This window comes from Mobula hypostoma, chromosome 6 (genome assembly GCF_963921235.1).
Source record: "Mobula hypostoma chromosome 6, sMobHyp1.1, whole genome shotgun sequence".
NCBI classification, from domain to species: Eukaryota; Metazoa; Chordata; class Chondrichthyes; order Myliobatiformes; family Myliobatidae; genus Mobula; species Mobula hypostoma.
Window position 1 is genome coordinate 158,879,598 of NC_086102.1, and position 19,702 is coordinate 158,899,299.

Here is a 19,702-nt window from a genome sequence, read left to right on the forward strand (position 1 = left end):
TGTAGTTAAATATTTGATCACAAAGTATAAGCACTAGAAATCCTGCAGAATCTGGAAATCCAGAGCAACACACACAAAATGCTGGAAGAACTCAGTAGATCGGGCAGCATCTATGGAAACCTATGTTTCAGGCTGAGACCCTTCATCGGGACTGGAAAGGAAGGAGGAAGATCCCAGAATAAAAAGGTGCGGGAGAGAGAAAGGAGAACAAGCTAGAAGGTGATTGGTGAAGCCAGGTGGGTGTTAAAGGTAAAGGGCTGGAGAACAATGAATCTGATAGGGGAGGAGAACGGACTATGGAGAGAGGGAAGGAGGAGCAGCATGAGGGGGAGGCGACAGGCAAGTAATGAGAAGCGGCTAGAGGCCGGAGTGAGGAATAGAAGAGGGAAGGTGGAGGGGAAAAGAAAAAAAAAGTTAAACAACAGAAAAAAATCACGAGAAGGAAAAATCAATGTTTATGCCAACAGATTGGAGGCTATCTGGACAGAATACGAGGAGTTTCTCCTCCACCCTGAGAGTGGCCTCTTCATTGTAGAAGAGGAGGCCATAGACCAATATGTTGGAACAGGAATGGCAATAGGAATTAAAATGGTTGGCCACCAGGAAAATTTCTCTTTTGGTGGATGGAGCAGAGGTGCTTGACAAAAATTCCCCCCCAATTTACATTGGGTCTCACTAATGTACAGGAGGTGCATCGGGAGCACCAGATACAATAGAGGACTCCAATAGATTTGAGCTGAAGTTTTGCCTCAGCTGGAAGGACTGTCTTGGGCCCTGAATGAAGGGGAGCAAAGAGATGAATGGGCAGGTGTAGGATTTTCTGTCACTTGCAGGGATAAGTGCTGGGAGGGAGGTTAGTGGAGAGGGATGATGGACAAGGAAATCACAGAGGGAGTGATCCCTGCAGAAAGCGGAGACTGGGGGCTGAGGGAAAAATGTATAGTGAGAGGATCCTATTGAAGATAGCAGAAGTTGAAGAGAGTGATGTGTTGGATGCAAAAGCTCATACGGTGGTAGATGAGGACAAGAGCAGCACTATCACTATTTAGGTCATGGGAAGATGGGTGAGTGTAGATGTCCAGGAAATGAAGGAGATGCAGGTGAAGGCAGCATCAATGGTGGAGGATGGGAAACTTCATTCTTGAAGAAAGGAGACATCTCTGATGGCCTGGAAAGGAAAGCCACATCATGAGAATAGATGTGGTGGAGATGAAGGAACTGAGAAAAGGGAATAACATTTTTACAGGAGACGGGGCTGCCTTCAAGATTGCCATAGAAGTTGGTAGGTTTATAAAATACATCGGTAGGTGTTTTTTTTTTACAGAGAATGAGACAGAGAGATCAAGAAAGGGGAGAGGGGTGTCAGAAATGGACGAATTGAATATAAGGGCAGGGTGGAAGTTGGAGGCAAAGTTGACAAAATTGACAAGCTCTGTATGGGTGCATGAAGCAGCACCAATGCAGTTGTCAATGTGTCGCAGAAAGAATTGTGGAGCATTTAGAAACATAGAAACATAGAAAATAAGTGGGCCATTCGGCCCTTCGAGCCTGCACCGCCATTCAGTATGAAAATGGCTGATCATCCAACTTAGAACCCTGTACCTGCCTTCTCTCCATACCTCCGATCCTTTTAGCCACAAGGGCCATATCTAACACTCTCTTAAATATAGCCAATGAACTGGCCTCTACTGTTTCCTGTGGCAGAGAATTCCACAGATTCACCACTCTCTGTGTGAAGAAGTTTTTCCTAATCTCGGTCCTAAAAGGTTTCCCCTTTATCCTCAAACTGTGACCCCTCGTTCTGCACTTCCCCAACATCGGGAACAATCTTCCTCCATTTAGCCTGTCCAATCCCTTTAGGATTTTATACATTTCAATAAGATCCCCCTCAACCTTCTAAATTCCAACGAGTACAAGCCCAGTTCATCCAGTCTTTCTTCATATGAAAGACCTGCCATCCCAGGAATCAATCTGGTTAACCTTCTTTGTACTCCCTCTATGGCAAGAATGTCTTTCCTCAGATTAGGGGACCAAAACTGCACACAATACTCCAGGTGTGATCTCACCAAGGCCTTGTACAACTGCAGTAGTACCTCCCTGCTCCTGTACTCGAATCCTCTTGCTATGAATGCCAGCATACCATTCGCCTTTTTCACCACCTGCTGTACCTGCATGCCCGCTTTCAATGACTGGTGTATAATGACACCCAGGTCTCGTTGCACCTCCTCTTTTCCTAATTGGCCACCATTCAGATAATAATCTGTTTTCCTGTTTTTGCCACCAAAGTGGATAACCTCACATTTATCCACATTCAATTGCATCTGCCATGAAATTGCCCACTCACCTAACCTATCCAAGTCACCCTGCATCCTCTTAGCATCCTCCTCACAGTTAACACTGCCGCCCAGCTTTGTGTCATCCGCAAACTTGGAGATGCTGCATTTAATTCCCTCGTCTAAGTCATTAATATATATATTGTAAACAACTGGGGTCCCAGCACTGAGCCTTGCGGTACCCCACTAGTCACTGCCTGCCATTCTGAAAAGGTCCCGTTTATTCCCACTCTTTGCTTCCTGTCTGCCAACCAATTCTCTATCCACATCAATACCATACCCCAATACCGTGTGCTTTAAGTTTGCACACTAATCTCCTGTGTGGGACCTTGTCAAAAGCCTTTTGAAAATCCAAATATACCACATCCACTGGTTCTCCACTGATTTTCCTTTCACAAATCCATGCTGACTTTGTCTGATGATTTCACCGCTTTCAAAATGTGTTGTTATCACATCTTTGATAACTGACTGTAACATTTTCCCCATTGCCGATGTTAGGCGAACCGGTCTATAATTCCCTGGTTTCCCTCTCCCTCCTTTTTTAAAAAGCAGGGTTACATTAGCCACCCTCCAATCCTCAGGAACTAGTCCAGAATCTAAAGAGTTTAGAAAAATTATCACTAATGCATCCACTATTTCTTGGGCTACTTCCTTAAGCACTCTGGGATGCAGACCATCTGGCCCTGGGGATTTATCTGCCTTTAATCCCTTCAATTTACCTAACACCACTTCCCTACTAACATGTATTTCCCTCAGTTCCTCCATCTCACTAGACCCTCTGTCCCCTACTATTTCCGGAAGATTATTTGTGTCCTCCTTAGTGAAACAGAACCAAAGTAGTTATTCAATTGGTCTGCCATGTCCTTGTTCCATAATCAATTCACCTGTTTCTGTCTGTAAGGGACCTACATTTGTCTTAACCAATCTTTTTCTTTTCACATATCTATAAAAGCTTTTACAGTCAGTTTCTATGTTCATTTGCAGGGAAATGGACTATTTAACATAGTCAACAAGAAAGCAGGCATTGCTGAAGCCCATGTGGGCGCCCATGGCTCTCTCTTGAGTTGAGAGAAAGTGGGAGGAGCTAAAGGAGAAATTGTTGAGGGTGAGGACTAATTCTGCTAAATGGAGGAGGGTGGTCGTGGAGAGACACTGATTAGGTCTTTTGTCAAGAAAGAAGCAATAAATTTTAAGGTCTTCCTGATGACAAATATAAGTGTATAGAGACTGGATGTGTTGAATGCGGGGACTTATAGTGAGGTAGGTGAGGAGAAGAGGAACTCCATTGCTGTTAATGCAGCGGGAAGATAGGGTGAAAGCAGATATCCAGGAAATAAAAAAGATGTGGTTGAGGACAGCATCAACGGTGGAGGAAAATAAACTTCATTCTTTGAAGAGGAACAACATCTCCGATGTCCTAGAAAGCCGCAGACAAATGAGATGAAAATGAGGTGGTCAGGGCCAGGGAATTGCAAGCTGTTGAGGAGATTGAGAGCACATGAAGTGTCACAGATGCACAGATGTAGGTGGGAAGGGACTGAACCAAGAGGGATAGTATGTAGTCGAGGTATATGGACATGACTTCGGTGGGATTGGAGCAGGCAGAGTTAATGGGTCTACCAAACATTCTTGGGTAGGAGGTAGAAATGAACAGTGTGCAGTCGGGGAACTGTAAGTTTGCTGGTAGTGTATGGGAAATCTCCAGAGTTGTTGAGGTTAGTGTTGGTGCTGGAGAGGGTATCCTGATAGTCTGGAGTGGGGTCCTTTTCGAGGGGTATGTAAGAGGAGATGCCTGAGAGTTGCCATCTGGCCCCAGCAAGATGGAGATCAGTCAGCCACATTAAAACAGCACCTCTTTGTCTGCAGCTTCAATGGTAAGGCTGGGATTGTTACAGAGAGAGTGAAGGACAGTGTGTTCAGAGGCAGTAATTATCAAATGCTATTCTCTTTTCTAAGTTCCTTCATCTCTGCTGCAACTGTTCACAAGTTGAAGCTTTCCTTTACAGGACATCAGAGATGTTGTGCCTTTTCAAAGAATGTGGCTTCCCTTCCTCCACCATTGAAGTTGCCATCACCCACATCTCCTTTGTTTCCTGGATATCCACGTTCATCCATCTTCCCATCACCTTAACAGCAATAGAGTTCCTCTTGTCCTCATCTACCACCCTATGGGTCTTCGCATTCAACATGTCATTCTTCGTGACTTCTGTGATCTTGAATATGATCCTACAACCAAACACATCTTTACCACACCCCCCACTCTCAGCTTTGATCATATCAACAGGATGAAATGGATGAATGATTAACCAAAGAGAAATGCTGTTCCTGCAGGGATCGGTCCCTCCATGATTCCCTTCATGATTCCCAAGTGACAGTAATACTACACCTGCCCACTCACCACCTCCATTCAAAACCAAACCAGACCTTCCAAGTGAGGCAACACTTCACCTGCATGCCTACTGGGGTTGGGGTTGTCTGTTGTATTATTGTATCTGCTGCTCCTGTCACACCCTCCTCTACGTTGGTGATACCCAACATAAATTGAGAAACCGCTTTGTCGTGCACCTCCTCTCCATCTGCTGAAAGCAGAGTTTCCCACTGGCCAGGTATTTTTATTTCCATCCCTTTTTCTGTTCCGACATGTTGGTCCATGGCCTCCTCCTCTGCCTGAATAAGACTGCACTCAGGTGGAGGAGCAACACCTCATTTTCCATCTAGGTAGCCTCTAACCTAATGGCATGAACATCGATTTCTCTTTCCAGTAATTTTTTTTTGTTTTTTTTGGCTATTTTCTTCTCCCCATCCCTCTTCTTCTATTTTCCCCATCCTACCCTGGCCTCTTACCTCTTCTCACCTGCCTATCACCTTCCCCCGTTGCCCCTCATTCTTCCGTTTCTCCCATGTGCACTCTCCTCTCCTGTCAGATTCCTTCTTCTCCAGCTGTGTACCTTTCCCACCCACCTGGCTTCTCCTATCAACTTCTAGCTAGTCCTCCTCCCCCACATGCCCACTACCTTTTTACTCTGGTGTCTTCTCCCTTCTTCTCCAGTCCTGATGAAGGGTCTTGGCCCAAAGCATTGATTGTTTATTCATTTCCATATATGCTCTCTGAACTGCTGAGTTCCTCCAGTATGTTTGTGTTGCACACAATATAGATAGTCATTTAATATGTACAATACACTAGGAGCGTTCTCACTGATTGTCAAATTTAAAACTGACTGTTTCTTGCTTTGAAGGGCCATTGCTGCAGATCAAGCTAAGTTTTGCTTTAACGCAGGATGCATTTGGCACAGAACATTCAACAGATAATTATCAAAATGAGTTAGAAAAATATATCGTAACCTAGTCAATTTAGAACTTGCAAAGTCAAATTTGGGCTTTCTGTGCATATTCTTTTCATCAAATTACCAACATTTCTGCATAAAGTAAACAGGGTAATTTATTTTCCTTACCTCATCCATTATAATGCTATATCCCCAAGCTACTCAGCATGAAATTCTGCCCAGCAAATAACAGTTATTTCTACCTTTTATCATACCATTTGTCTGCACCAGATTTTAATTTGTTCAATGGTTTGATATACTTAAATTTGTCATGATGTTTACAAACCTCTTACCGTGACCGAGAAATGCATGCTGGGAACATTTTTTTCATCCGCTAACGGCCACTGGTTCTTACTGAGCCTAACAAGTGAGCCATACAGTTTATTATACCAGGCAAAAAAAGCTTTGAGAACAGACTTTACAAGAACTTTGCCAACAAAATGCAGTGTAGCATGAACAGCATTTCTCTTTGGTTAATTATTCATCTATTTTATCTTATTGATATGATCAATGTTAACTAGGAATCCAAAGAAAACTTCTTTGTTATTCAGAATAGTGTCTGAAAATCTTTGGTATGCATCTTAGTCAACAGTGAATGTCTCACTCAAATGGCAGTTCCCCTGACTATATCAGTAACACAGTCAGTTGATTCAATTTTTATGCTTGAATTTACAGAGTGATACAGAGTGATATTTGAGGCCACAAAAAAATGCCATCAATAACCCATCTAAAGATTACGTAAACCACACTAAACTAGTAGCGTAGCGGTTGGATTGACACTGTCTCCCCACGGCCTCTGGTTTCCTCCCTCAGTCCAAAGACATATCAGTAGTAGATTATTTGTTCATTGTATATTGTCCTGTGATTAGGTTAGTGTTAAGTGGGGGGGGGGTGCAGGGTAACATGGTGAAGAAAGCTTTTGGTATGCTGGCCTTTATAAATCAGAGCATTGAGTATAGGAGTTGGGATGTAATGTTGAAATTGTATAAGGCATCGGTGAGGCCAAATTTGGAGTATCATGTACAGTTCTGGTCACCAAATTATAGGAAAGATGTCAATAAAATTGAGACAGTAAAGAGGAGATTTAGAACAATAGAATTGTACAGCACAGATTTACTAAAATGTTGCCTGGGTTTCATCTCCTAAGTTACAGAGAAAGGTTGAACAAGTTAGGTCTTTATCTTTGGAGTGTAGAAGGTTGAGGGGGGACTTGATAGAGGTATTTAAAATTATGAGGGGGATAGATAGAGTTGACGTGGATAGGCTTTTTCCATTGAGAGCGGGGAGATTCAAACAAGACGACACGAGTTGAGAGTTAAAGGGCAAAAGTTTAGGGGTAACATGAGGGGGAACTTCTTTACTCAGAGAGTGGTAGCTGTGTGGAACGAACTTCCAGCAGAAGTGGTTGAGGCAGGTTCAATGTTGGCGTTTAAAGTTAAATTGGATAGATATATGGACAGGAAAGGAATGGAGGGTTATGGGCTGAGTGCAGGTCGGTTGAACTAGGTGAGAGTAAGAGTTTGGCACGGACTAGAAGGGCCAAGATGACCTGTTTCCATGCTGTAATTGTTATATGGTTATATGGTTATATCCCTCTTTGGATCAGAAGGTCCTGTTCCCCACTGCATCTCTAGATAAATTAATTAATAGATAAATAAATCGACAAACCTACAGCCACAAACTGGCTGCTAATGAAGCAGAGACTCATTGCCATCCTACCTCTTCTCCAAGTAATTTGGCAAAGGACTGTAATAGAGTATGTGGGAAAACTTTGACTGAATCACATTGTCACAAAAAGGTGTTGCAGAGCTGCTGATAACAACCTTAATGATATTGTCACTGGCATTCAATAGGGAACAAAGTCTCAGTCAATTAACACACATAGAAGTTGTTGGTGAACGCAGCAGGCCAGGCAGCATCTCTAGGAAGAGGTACAGTCGACTTTTCGGGCCGAGACCCTTTGTCAGAACTAACTGAGAGAAGAGCTAGTAAGAGATTTGAAAGTGGGAGGGGAGGGGGAGATCTGAAATGATAGGAGGGGGAGGGATGGAGCCAAGAGCTGGACAGTTGATTGGCAAAAGGGATATGAGAGGATCATGGGACAGGAGGCCTAGGGAGAAAGAAAAGGGGAGGGGGGAAAAAAGCCCAGAGGATGGGCAAGGGGTATAGTGAGAGGGGTATAGATTTCTCTGGCGGACAGAGCGTAAGTGTTCAGCGAAATGATCTCCCAGTCTGCGTCAGATCTCGCCAATATATAGAAGGCCACATCAGGAGCACCGGACGCAATATATTGTGGCGACCCACTTTCTGGCACCCACGAACCGGCTCACGAAACAGCGCACGCAGGCAGAGGGCCGGCAGCAAAAAGGGCGCCAGGCCATCTTCACCAGCAGGGGGAAAATCCCGCGCACAGAAAGGGTCTGGGAATATGCATTCCCCACAGTAGTCCCGCCCAAGGAGGGCAGGAACGGGAAGGCTTTAAAGCGGGCCGCGAAGTTTGAATAAATCTCTTTCATCGCAACTCTAACTCACCGACTCCGTGTGGTTATTCTAGCGCTGTGTGTAGCACATCGCTACAATTGGTGACCCCGACGGCCCAAACGATATTTGGACCAGAGATGACCGATGCTGCATCTGTTCACGCAGTTTCGTTAAAACTGCCAAGCTTCTGGACGCTGCGACTCCATTTATGGTTCGAACAAGCAGAAGCTCAATTCCACATTCGGCAGATAACCTCGGAGTCCACTCACTACTACTACGTGCTGAGCTCCCTCGACCAGGAGACTGCTGCACAAGTTGAGGAGTTTATACAGTCGCCCCCGGAGGACGGCAAATACACAGCATTCAAAGCCCTGCTCATAAGGACTTTTGGACTCTCACAGCACGAACGAGCACGCCGCTTAATGCACCTGGATGGTTTGGGAGACAGGCCGCCGTCAGCATTAATGAACGAGATGCTGGCCCTGGCTGAAGGACACAAACCCTGCCTCATGTTTGAGCAAGTGTTCCTAGAGCAACTGCCCGAGGACATATGCCTGCTGCTGTCCGACGCAGATTTCAGCAACCCCCGGGAGGTGGCGGCCCGAGCAGATGTGCTGTGGAATGCCAGGAAAGAGAGAGGGGCGCCCGTCGCACAGATCACCAAACCGCGTGTCCAACGACAGACCAGACCAGGCCCGGCAGCAGAGCCTACAAAACCCGGCGACGAGAGTGAGGAGCCCAACGAACAATGGTGTTTCTACCACCAGCGGTGGGGCACGGAGGCCCGCCGCTGCAGACCGCCCTGCAAATTCCCGGGAAACGCTAGGGCCAGCCGCCGCTGATGGCTACGGCGGCTGGCCATCAGGACAGCCTCCTGTACGTCTGGGACAAGCAGTCGGGACGCCGCTTTTTGGTCGACACCGGAGCGGAGATCAGCGTCTTACCTCCAACGAGTTACGACACCCGCAACAGAGAACCGGGACCCACCCTGAGGGCCGCTAATGGCAGCACAATATGAACCTACGGCACCTGCACGGTGCGGCTACAGTTCAGCTCCAGCCGGTTCATGTGGGACTTCACACTGGCCGCCGTGGCCCAACCACTGCTGGGGGCAGATTTTATACGAGCCCACAGCCTGCTGGTTTTCTTGCAAGGGAAGCGATTAGTCCACGCCAAGACTTTTCAAACGTTCTCCCTGGGTGAAGCACAGTTGCCAGCCCCACACCTGGACTCCATCACGCTGTCCGACGATGAATTCACCAGGGTCCTGGTGGATTTCCCATCAGTACTGACACCGCAGTTCACGGCAGCCATGCCCAGACACGGAGTACAGCACCACATCCAGACCCAGGGACCACCCCTCCACGCCCGTGCTCGAAGGCTTCCCCCGGACAAGCTCCGACTGGCGAAGGAGGAGTTCAAGAAGATGGAGGAATTAGGGATCATACGACGGTCCGACAGCCCATGGGCCTCCCCCCTTCACATGGTGCCCAAGACAACGGGGGGCTGGAGACCATGCGGTGACTACCGCAGACTGAACGAGGCTACAACGCCAGACCGCTACCCTGTGCCGCACATTCAAGACTTCGCAGCAAACCTACACGGCGCAAGGATCTTTTCCAAGGTAGACCTCATCCGGGGATACCATCAAATCCCTGTACATCCGGACGACATCCCCAAAACAGCACTTATCACCCCGTTCGGACTTTTCGAATTCCTCCGAATGCCGTTTGGTCTAAAGAATGCCGCACAGACTTTCCAGCGGCTAATGGATGCGGTGGGACGCGACCTGGACTTTGCATTCATCTATTTGGATGACATCCTCATAGCCAGCAGTAGTCAGCAGGAGCATCTGTCCCACCTCCGCCAGCTCTACTCCCGCCTGAGTGAATTCGGCCTTACAATCAATCCAGCCAAATGCCAGTTCGGACTCGACACCATCGACTTCCTGGGCCACAGGATTACTAAAGACGGGGCAACCCCGCTGCCTGCCAAGGTAGACGCGGTCCACCACTTCCCCCGACCCAATACAATCAAAGGCTTGCAGGAATTCGTGGGTATGTGAATTTCTACCACCGTTTCCTCCCCTCAGCAGCCCGAACCATGCGCCCCTTGTTCACTCTAATGTCGGGTAAGGGCAAGGACATTACCTGGAACGAAGAGGCCACAACCGCTTTCGTTAAAACCAAAGAAGCCCTGGCAAACGCCGCGATGCTAGTGCACCCCAGAACGGATGTTCCTACTGCCCTCACGGTGGACGCATCCAACACAGCAGTCGGTGGAGTGCTGGAACAACTCATCGAGGGTCGCTGGCAACCCCTGGCGTTCTTCAGCAAACACCTACGACCATCCGAACTCAAATACAGTGCTTTCGACTGGGAGCTATTGGCACTATACCTGGCAATCCGGCATTTCAGGTACTTCTTAGAAGGTAGGCCCTTCACCGCGTTCACTGACCACAAACCGCTTACCTTTGCATTCACTAAGGTGTCCGACCCCTGGTCGTCCCGCCAGCAGCGACATCTGTCCTACATCTCCAAGTACACGACGGACATCCGGCATGTCTCTGGAAAGAACAATGTCGTGGCAGACGCACTTTCCAGACCTACCATACAGGCCCTGTCCCAGGGGGTGGACTATGCAGCACTGGCAGAGGCACAGCAGGCAGACGCTGAGATCCCCAGTTACAGGACTGCAGTCTCCGGTTTGCAGCTCCAAGACCTCCCCGTAGGCCCAGGTGAGAGGACCCTACTGTGTGACGTAGCTACCGGCCAACCCCGCCCCGTTGTCCCAGCAGCCTGGCGCCGGCGGGTGTTCGAATCCATTCACAACTTAGCGCACCCCTCCATCAGGACAACTGTCCAGCTGGTCTCCAACAGGTTCGTGTGGCATGGACTTCGTAAACAGGTCAGTGAATGGGCCAAAACGTGTATGCAGTGCCAAACGGCCAAGGTGCAGCGGCACACCAAGGCTCCACCGCAGCGGTTCGAACCCACCCGCCGGAGGTTCGACCACATCCATGTGGATATCGTGGGGCCCCTGCCAGTGTCACGAGGAGCGCGGTACCTCCTAACTATGATAGACCGGTTCACCAGATGGCCAGAGGCAGTCCCGCTCAGCGACACCACCTCCAAATCCTGCGCCCGAGCACTGATCGCAACCTGGGTAGCCCGCTTCGGGGTACCGGCCCACATTACCTCCGACAGGGGCGCCCAGTTCACTTCCAGCCTGTGGTCGGCTATGGCCAGACTTTTAGGAACACAGCTACACCACACAACTGCCTACCACCCACAGTCAAACGGACTAGTGGAGTGCTTCCACCGTCACCTGAAATCGGCTCTCATGGCCTGCCTGGAAGGGCCTAACTGGGTGCACGAACTTCCCTGGGTCCTGCTCGGAATCCGCACGGCGCCCAAAGAGGATCTACACACCTCGTCGGCCGAGTTGGTGTCCCAGAGTTCATACCAGCCCCAAGGGGTCAAGAGGAAGAACCCACAGCAGTCCTGGACAGACTACGGGAGAGGCTCGGTAACCTGGCCCCCATACCCACTTCACAGCACGGACAGAGCCCGACCTGCGTACCCAAAGACCTGCAGAACTGTAAGTTACTTTTTGTACGACGGGGCGGACACCGGGCACCGCTACAGCGGCCCTACGAGGGGCCGTTTGAGGTGATCAGGAACAACGGGTCCACGTTCGTGCTGGACATTGGGGGGAGAGAGGAGGTTTTCACGATGGACTGACTCAAACCGGCCCATGTGGACTTAGCGCAACCGGTCCAGGCTCAGGCACCGCGGCGCAGGGGCAGACCTCCCAAACAGAGGCCGATCCAGACTGTGGACATTGGGGGAGGTATCGCCGGTTCTGGTGGGGGGGGTTATGTGGCGACCCACTTTCTGGCACCCACGAACCGGCTCACGAAACAGCGCGCGCAGGCAGAGGGCCGGCAGCAAAAAGGGCGCCAGGCCATCTTCACCAGCAGGGGGAAAATCCCGCGCGCAGAAAGGGTCTGGGAATATGCATTCCCCACAGCAGTCCCGCCCAGGGAGGGCGGGAACGGGAAGGCTTTAAAGCGGGCCGCGAAGTTTGAATAAATCTCTTTCATCGCAACTCTAACTCACCGACTCCGTGTGGTTATTCTAGCGCTGTGTGTAGCACATCGCTACAATATCACCCCAGCCGACTCACAGGTGAAGTGTGGCCTCACCCGGGAGGACTGTCTGGGGCCCTGAATGGTGGTGAGGGAGGAAGTGTAAGGGCATGTGTAGCACTTGTTCCGCATACAAGGATAAGTACCAGGAGGGAGATCGGTGGGGAGGGATGGAGGGGGAACGAATGGACAAGGGAGTCGTGTAGGGAGCGATCCCTGCGGAATGCAGAGAGAGGTGGGGAGGGAAAGATGTGCTTAGTGGTGGGATCCCGTTGGAGGTGGCGGAAGTTATGGAGAATATTATGTTGGACCCAGAGGCTGGTGGGGTAGTAGGTGAGGACAAGGGGAACACTATTCCTAGTGGGGTCGCAGGAGGATGGAGTGAGAGCAGATGTGCGTGAAATGGGGGAGATGCGTTTGAGAGCAGAGTTGATGGTGGAGGAAGGGAAGCCCCTTTCTTTAAAAAAGGAGGACATCTCCTTTGTCCTGGAATGAAAAGCCTCATCCTGAGAGCAGATGTGGCGGAGACGGAGGAATTGCGAGAAGGGGATGGCATTTTTGCAAGAGACAGGGTGAGAAGAGGAATAGTCCAGATAGCTGTGAGAGTCAGTAGGCTTATAGTAGACATCAGTAGATAAGCTGTCACCAGAGATAGAGACAGAAAAATCTAGAAAGGGGAGGGAGGTGTCGGAAATCGACCAGGTAAACTTGAGGGCAGGGTGAAAGTTGGAGGCAATTATCTGGTTCTCCTTGAATCTTGTAAACCTTCACAGATTTTTTTTGTCTGAAGTACATCTGATTAGTGAAATGAAAACATTTGATAGAAGTTTTATCTTTTTATAGGTTATGTACATTGCTGCACAGCCTACATTGAAATGTCGTACAGAATGATCTATGGAGATACTGCGCCATTCAGAGTGCTGTTATTGGTCATATTTAGGCCAGACTCAGTAAACATAGCAGATCTCTTTCCCTGAAGAACATTAGGAAATGTGATGGGTTTTTACAAGTATACAGGATCTTCTTGTCATAACTACTGTCACAAGATATTTTCTAATTTATTTCCTGTTTTCTATTCCCCAGTTCCAATGTTATGAATACTTATCCCTTTGTTATTCACCCACACACTTCTGAATTACTATTCTAGTAAAAACTTCCACAATTTGGGAAATGTTGTATTTATGTTAAAGCAGATTGGAGATTGGTTGTTAATGATTATGAAGTGTGTCCAGTGTTTGAAAGCAGTCATATTGGAACAATAGTCTGTATCTCAAAACAAAATGGAAACAAAAACTCATACCGTGTATCTATGAAAATAGCCCCATATATTAGCATGCAGAATTACAAAGAATTAAGTGATACACAGCTGCATATCATCGCCATCATCATCAGCTTCAATCCTCCACCAAACTGCATTACCAGTATCCAACACTAAGTAAGCTGTAATTTTCTCACCACTAAAAGTAGGAAGGATCAAAGCTGCAGGCCCAATCCTCTAGCCAACTAATGGTGGCAACTGGCTGGCATTGAACTCAACTGGTTGCAGCCTCAAGGTCTTCTGCAGCAAATCACTCAAGTACTTTTCACTGCTCAGAATTACACCTTCCTCAATTTATTTCTAATTGAGATCCTCTTCATTCTAATTATTCTCTAGGCTAGATTATATCAATCGCTGCCTTGCTCCATTCTATCATTTCTAAACTGAAAGCTGAAACTTTGACCGTGCCATTTCCAAATTCGCAATGTCTTGTCCAGGCACATGCTTGAGATTATTGAACTACTGGTCTCAGATTTTTAGTGTCACCACAATTCTGATTTCGTGTTTTCAGGTCCACTCACTGCCTTGTTCTTCCCTTTTCCTTTCATTTCTAATTCTGGCCTTTGGAACATTTCCACATGGTCATTGGTCTACCATGAACCATACCTTCAGATGCCAAAGCTCTGGAATTCCTTCCTGAAACCTTCTGTCTCTACCCATTGATTTCCATAACCCTTTTCTTAAAACCTTCTTTCAGTCATCTGCCCTAATAACTTCTTATGTTCAGAGACAATTTGCATTAGACAATGTTTATGTGATTCAAAGAATCTACGCTCTATTCCATGCTGTCCCACCTGGAAAATGATGCCTCCAGTGCTAGAATACTGTTTATCAACTTCAGCTCAGTGTTTCATCTGATCATCCCTCAGAAGGTGGTTGGTAAACTGTCCTTGTTGGGTCTCAACACTCTCTCTGTAACTGTATCCAAGACTACTTGACAGAAGACCACGTCTTTGTTGGAAGAAACATCTCTAGCTCTATCATGCTGAGCATTGGCACTCCCCAGGCTGCATGTTCATCCCACTGCTGTTAACACTGCTGACGCATGACTGCACTGCTAGTTTCAATGCAAACCAAATCAAGTTCACCGATGACACAACAGTGGTTGGCCTCATCATCAATGACAATGTGTCGGCATACTGAGAGGAGGTAGAGCTGTGAGCGCAACAACTTGAGTCTCAGCGTTGGCAGGACCAAAGGGATAATTGTGAGCTTTAGGAAGGTGCACGCTGACCACTCCTCATTGCACATACACGGCTCCTCAGAGCTTGGAGCACCAAGTTTCTGGGAGTGCACATAATGGACGATCTCACCGGATCCCTCAACACCACCTCTTTGGTCAAAAAAGCACACCAGCATCTCCACTGCCTGAGGAGACTGAACTTATTGAGGCTCCCTCCTCACACATCCCCTCGCCCACCATTTTAACCAGTTTTTACAAGAGCAGTATGGAGAGTGTCCTGACCAGCTGCATGGGAACTGCAAGGCATCTCACTGCAAGTCCCTTCAAAGGACTGCTGAGAGGATCATCGGGGACTCTCTTTCACCCTTCAGAGATATATTTATCAGGATCGCTGCATATGGAGGGCCCCTAGCATTGTCAGCATTCCCTCTCATCCGACCAACAATCTCTTTGACCCCCTACATCAGGCGGGAGGTAGAGTAGCATTAGGACAAGAGCTGTCAGGATGAGAAATAGCTTCTTCCCCCGGGGCTGTAAGATGACTGAACTCCCTGTCACCACCCAGATCTCATCACGTATGAAACGCCAGCAGCATTATACTCTTTATTTTTTTTAAACTTGTGTTGGAAATGCACCTTTTTATTTGTTATAAACACAAGAAATCCACAGAGGCTGAAAATCCGAAGTAATGCACACAAAATGCCGGAGGAACTCAGCAGACCAGGCAGCATCTATGGAAAAGAGCAAACAGTCGATGTTTTGGTCTGAGACCCTTCTTCAGTTCTGAACTGTTCACTTTTTTCTATTGACGCTGCCTGACCTGCTGGGTTCCCTATTATTTCCTAACTTACTAGTGGCAATATTATTTATATGTTATGTGTGTGAGTTATATCTACTGTGTTGTGCCCCTTGGTGCGGAAGAACGTTGTTTGTACATGTGTACGGTTGAATGACAATAAACTGATCTTAAACTTGAACTTGCCAGTCTTTCACAATCAAATCATTTGGATAAACTGATTTAACCAGAAACTCTGAATCAAAAACGTTGCTCAGGTTTTCCTTCCTTAAATAATTTACTACTTTTCAAGATTCAGGGAAAGCACTGCCGAATATCATTTGTAGGTTTATTTTTTATGAGCTTTGACTATTCATGAGACTTGTAGCATTCTGCACTTAGCTTTTTTATAAAAATAGTAGAAACATGTCTGACTCAAACTTAACCATCAAAACTATTACTATATTTGAGATGTTCTTAAGAATTCAATTAACAGAATTTATCTAAACCAATCAAATATTACTGTAAGTTGAAATGCAAAGATTGATAGAATATTGAGAAAGTATAGATAAAATAGCCAATAATGAGGCCCCATACTTTAGTAGTCAAACTCCTCAATGTCTGCTTTAACATGCTTGTGTCATATAGCTTAAAAGGTGCAAACATTCTAACAAGGATTAATCTACTCATTTTTTTTTGGAGGTACAGCACAGTAAAGGACCCTTTCAGTGCAATAATCCCAATTACAGCTATGTGACAAAACAACTAACTAACCTGTATGCTTTTAGGATGTGAGATGAAACCAGAATACCTGGAGGAAACCCACACCGTCAAGGAGAGCATGCACAAAGACCTTATAGACTGTGGTGGAGTTGAGCCTGAGTCGGTGGTGCTGTAACAGTATTACGCTGATCACTATGCCACCGTGCCACCATGCCACCCTCATTTAAATAAGCCTCAATGTTACAGAGGTTACGGTAATAACAACTTTCACTTTTGCCCTGTTTGAAGATTACAAACCTTGATCACTGGACACTGCAGAGAGTGGTACAGACAGCCCAGCACATCTGTGGGTGTGAACTTCCCTCCATTGAGGACATTTACAGCAGCAGGTACATAAAGAAGGCCTGGAAGATCATCGGGTACACCAGTCACCCCAACCATAAACTGTTTCAGCTGCTTCCGTCTGGCACACGGTACCACAGCAATAAAGCCAGGACCAACAGGCTGTGGGACAGCTTCTTTCTACAAGCCACTAGACTTATAAATTCACATGTCTGTTCATTGAAATTAAGTCATAACACAAAGATTTTTACTCCCTCACGTGGCTGTACAGATGTAAGATTTAAATAAGTTCAAACAAGAAGTACAACCATGTCAAACAATGATGGGTAAATCTCCACCAGATCGCTACTTCTGCCAAAAGTAATGCTGATTGGGTGTACAAAGATGGCCAAGTGTGTGTTAAATGCATATCATCGATTGGAAGTGGATGTTACCTCACAATTTCCTACCTTCTATCTGAGAAGCCCAAGACAAAAGAAAGTCATATTCATGACACTCAACTTTGATTTTGGAAGTACAGGGAAATCTAAAATTTACAGTTCCAACATTATTTTTGTGTTTTTATAAAATGTAACAGTCTGGAAGATCCTGCTGCTCCTGCACTGTAGCAGATCTACAAACCTGTCACAGCTGATCTCTAATCCCAATGCACAAAGGCCAAAAAGGCTGCCCAACAGTGCGAATGATGTTGACATCTAGAAACCTAGCCTGGGTCAGGGGCACACCTGTGTGGCAAATATTCATTCAAGATGCACAGGGACTCTGACAAGGCCTGTTGTATCCTGCATCCATCCCAATGAACAGAGGCAAATATGGATGGACTATTTCATAATTATTTGATTCATAACCATGAGGATCATATGTAAATTCCTGAGAATTGAAGCATTATAATCAATGCTCACCATGAGTGGGTAGACACTACACATGATTGCAAAGTACTGCAAGTTTAAACAGAGATAGATTTCACAGAAAATTGGTCAATGCTGCTTGTTGACTGCACTTTCTTAAAGTGAAGTTCACATCACAATGCTTTAACTTTATTATAGTCAACATTAAAAGAATGCCAAGAGTTGCCCAGGTTTTGTACTAAGGAGAGCTTTTAACAAGAGAAACAGAAGAGGCAGCTTCTGAAGAATTAATGTTCCAGGTTCACCTCTTCTCAGAATTGGTGGTTGAGCTGGTTTTAAAATACACAAGGAAAGATTGAATAAGTTAGCACTTTATTCCCTGGGACATAGAAATCTGAGGGAAGATTTGATAGAAGTATATACAAAATTATAAGGGGTATAGATGGGCCAAATGCAAGAAGACTTTTTTCACTGAAGACTACAATGACAGGTTAAGGGTGAAAGATGAAAAGTTTAAGGCGAGCATGAGGGGAAACTTCTTCACTCGGAGTGTGGAATGAGCTGCCAGCACATTTTGTTTATGTTGCTCTGGATTTCCAGCATCTACAGAATCTCTGTTGTCTCTGGTTTAAAAATCACACCACTGTTCCTAAGTTACATAATGTTTCATTGGAACATTATAGGAGACAGAGGACAGAAAGATCACATTGGAAAGAGACTGAAAGTTAAAGTGGCAGGTGGTAGAAAGCTTGGCATTACAATAGCGTGTTGCACAAAATGTTCGATCTCCCGAAGCATTGAGCAAAACAGTATGAAGAATCAAAATTCAAAACAGTGTAGGTGCCAAATTCCTGAAAATAAAACAGAACATGCTGCAAATATTTCCTCTTATGACATCTTCCTGCACATCTCCAGGACTTGGAACACCTGCTCATTCACCTTCTCAAGCAATTCTGCACTTGTCCCTGTTCTACCATGCAAAATCTCATGGTTGTTCTTTTACCTCTTCTCTATTTTCCTGTACTGCTTTTGCTGTACTTCCGAATTATAACATTCTCTGCTTCTTTGTAAGTGCGTGTCGGGTCACTTTGATCCCTGCATACTTGCTTGTTGGGATCAATGGGCTGGGTTGTTCACTACTATGAGCATGCTAAGCACTCTGCCACTTATTGCCAGGAATAGAACAAGATCTGTTTTTCTGCTCAGTATTACTCAATGTTTCCATTGGATATGTACATATCCAAGGACAAAATTAGCGGAAGCATTTCTACAAGGCCATATGGCTGAGTTACCAAAAGGTTACTACATGCCAGAAAGGAAATTGCAGGAAAAGATTTGCTTCCCAATTCATGTCAAGAATATTAATTTCAATTCCGAGCTTTAACTGAAGATGTTGAAAGCAATAGTAAATATCATCATAGACTTGTATGGTATAGAAGTAGACCCTCGGCCTACCACACCTATGTAGACCATCATGCTTATCTACACTCCCTGCATTATTTCCATATCCCTCTGCGCCATTCTCATTCCATACACCTCTTGAGTATTGTTACAATTCCTGCCTCCACCATGTCCTCTGGCAATTCACTCCAGATATCAGCTTGTGTGAAAAAATTACCATTCCAGCCTCTCACCTTAAACCTATTTCCTCCAGTTTCAGATTCCCTTGCCTCTGTCATATCACCCTTAGCCTCATTTGCTCCAGGGAGCACAGTACCAGCCTGTCCAACCTCTCAAACTCACCTAATTTGGGAAACACATGAATTTCCCATGAGTTTAATCATAATCGTTCTATGATGTTGCAACTAGAGCCACATATAATGTTCCAACTGCAGCCTAACCAAACTTTTGTACAACTACAACACAACACTCCAACTCCTACATTCAATACCTCAGCCAAAACTAGCAAGCACACCATACACCTGTCTTACCATCCAAGTTACTTGTGTTGACACTTTCAGGAAGTGATGCAAATATACTGCAAGGTCCCCCTTCAACAACATTCCCCGGACCCCGGTCATTCAATATGTATGTCCTGCCCTGGTTTAGCTTTCCAAAATGTATTACTTTGCACTGATATGAATTAAATTCCATTATTTTCAATTGTTATATACCATAACAAGATGGCTAGAGCTCATCAGACTTAAAATTAAACACAGAAAGCTTATTGCCAATACTATTTAAAAGCATTGGTGAATTCAGTCACGGAATTACAGAAATAAACTC

At 46.1% G+C, this 19,702-nt stretch overlaps 1 protein-coding gene across 3 annotated transcripts in view; it reads right to left on the reverse strand.

The window, feature by feature from the left end:
• The window catches only part of ppp1r1c (protein phosphatase 1, regulatory (inhibitor) subunit 1C), a 117,365-nt gene that overhangs the window by 52,971 nt on the left and 44,692 nt on the right, over positions 1-19,702 (reverse strand). The window lies entirely within an intron of this gene.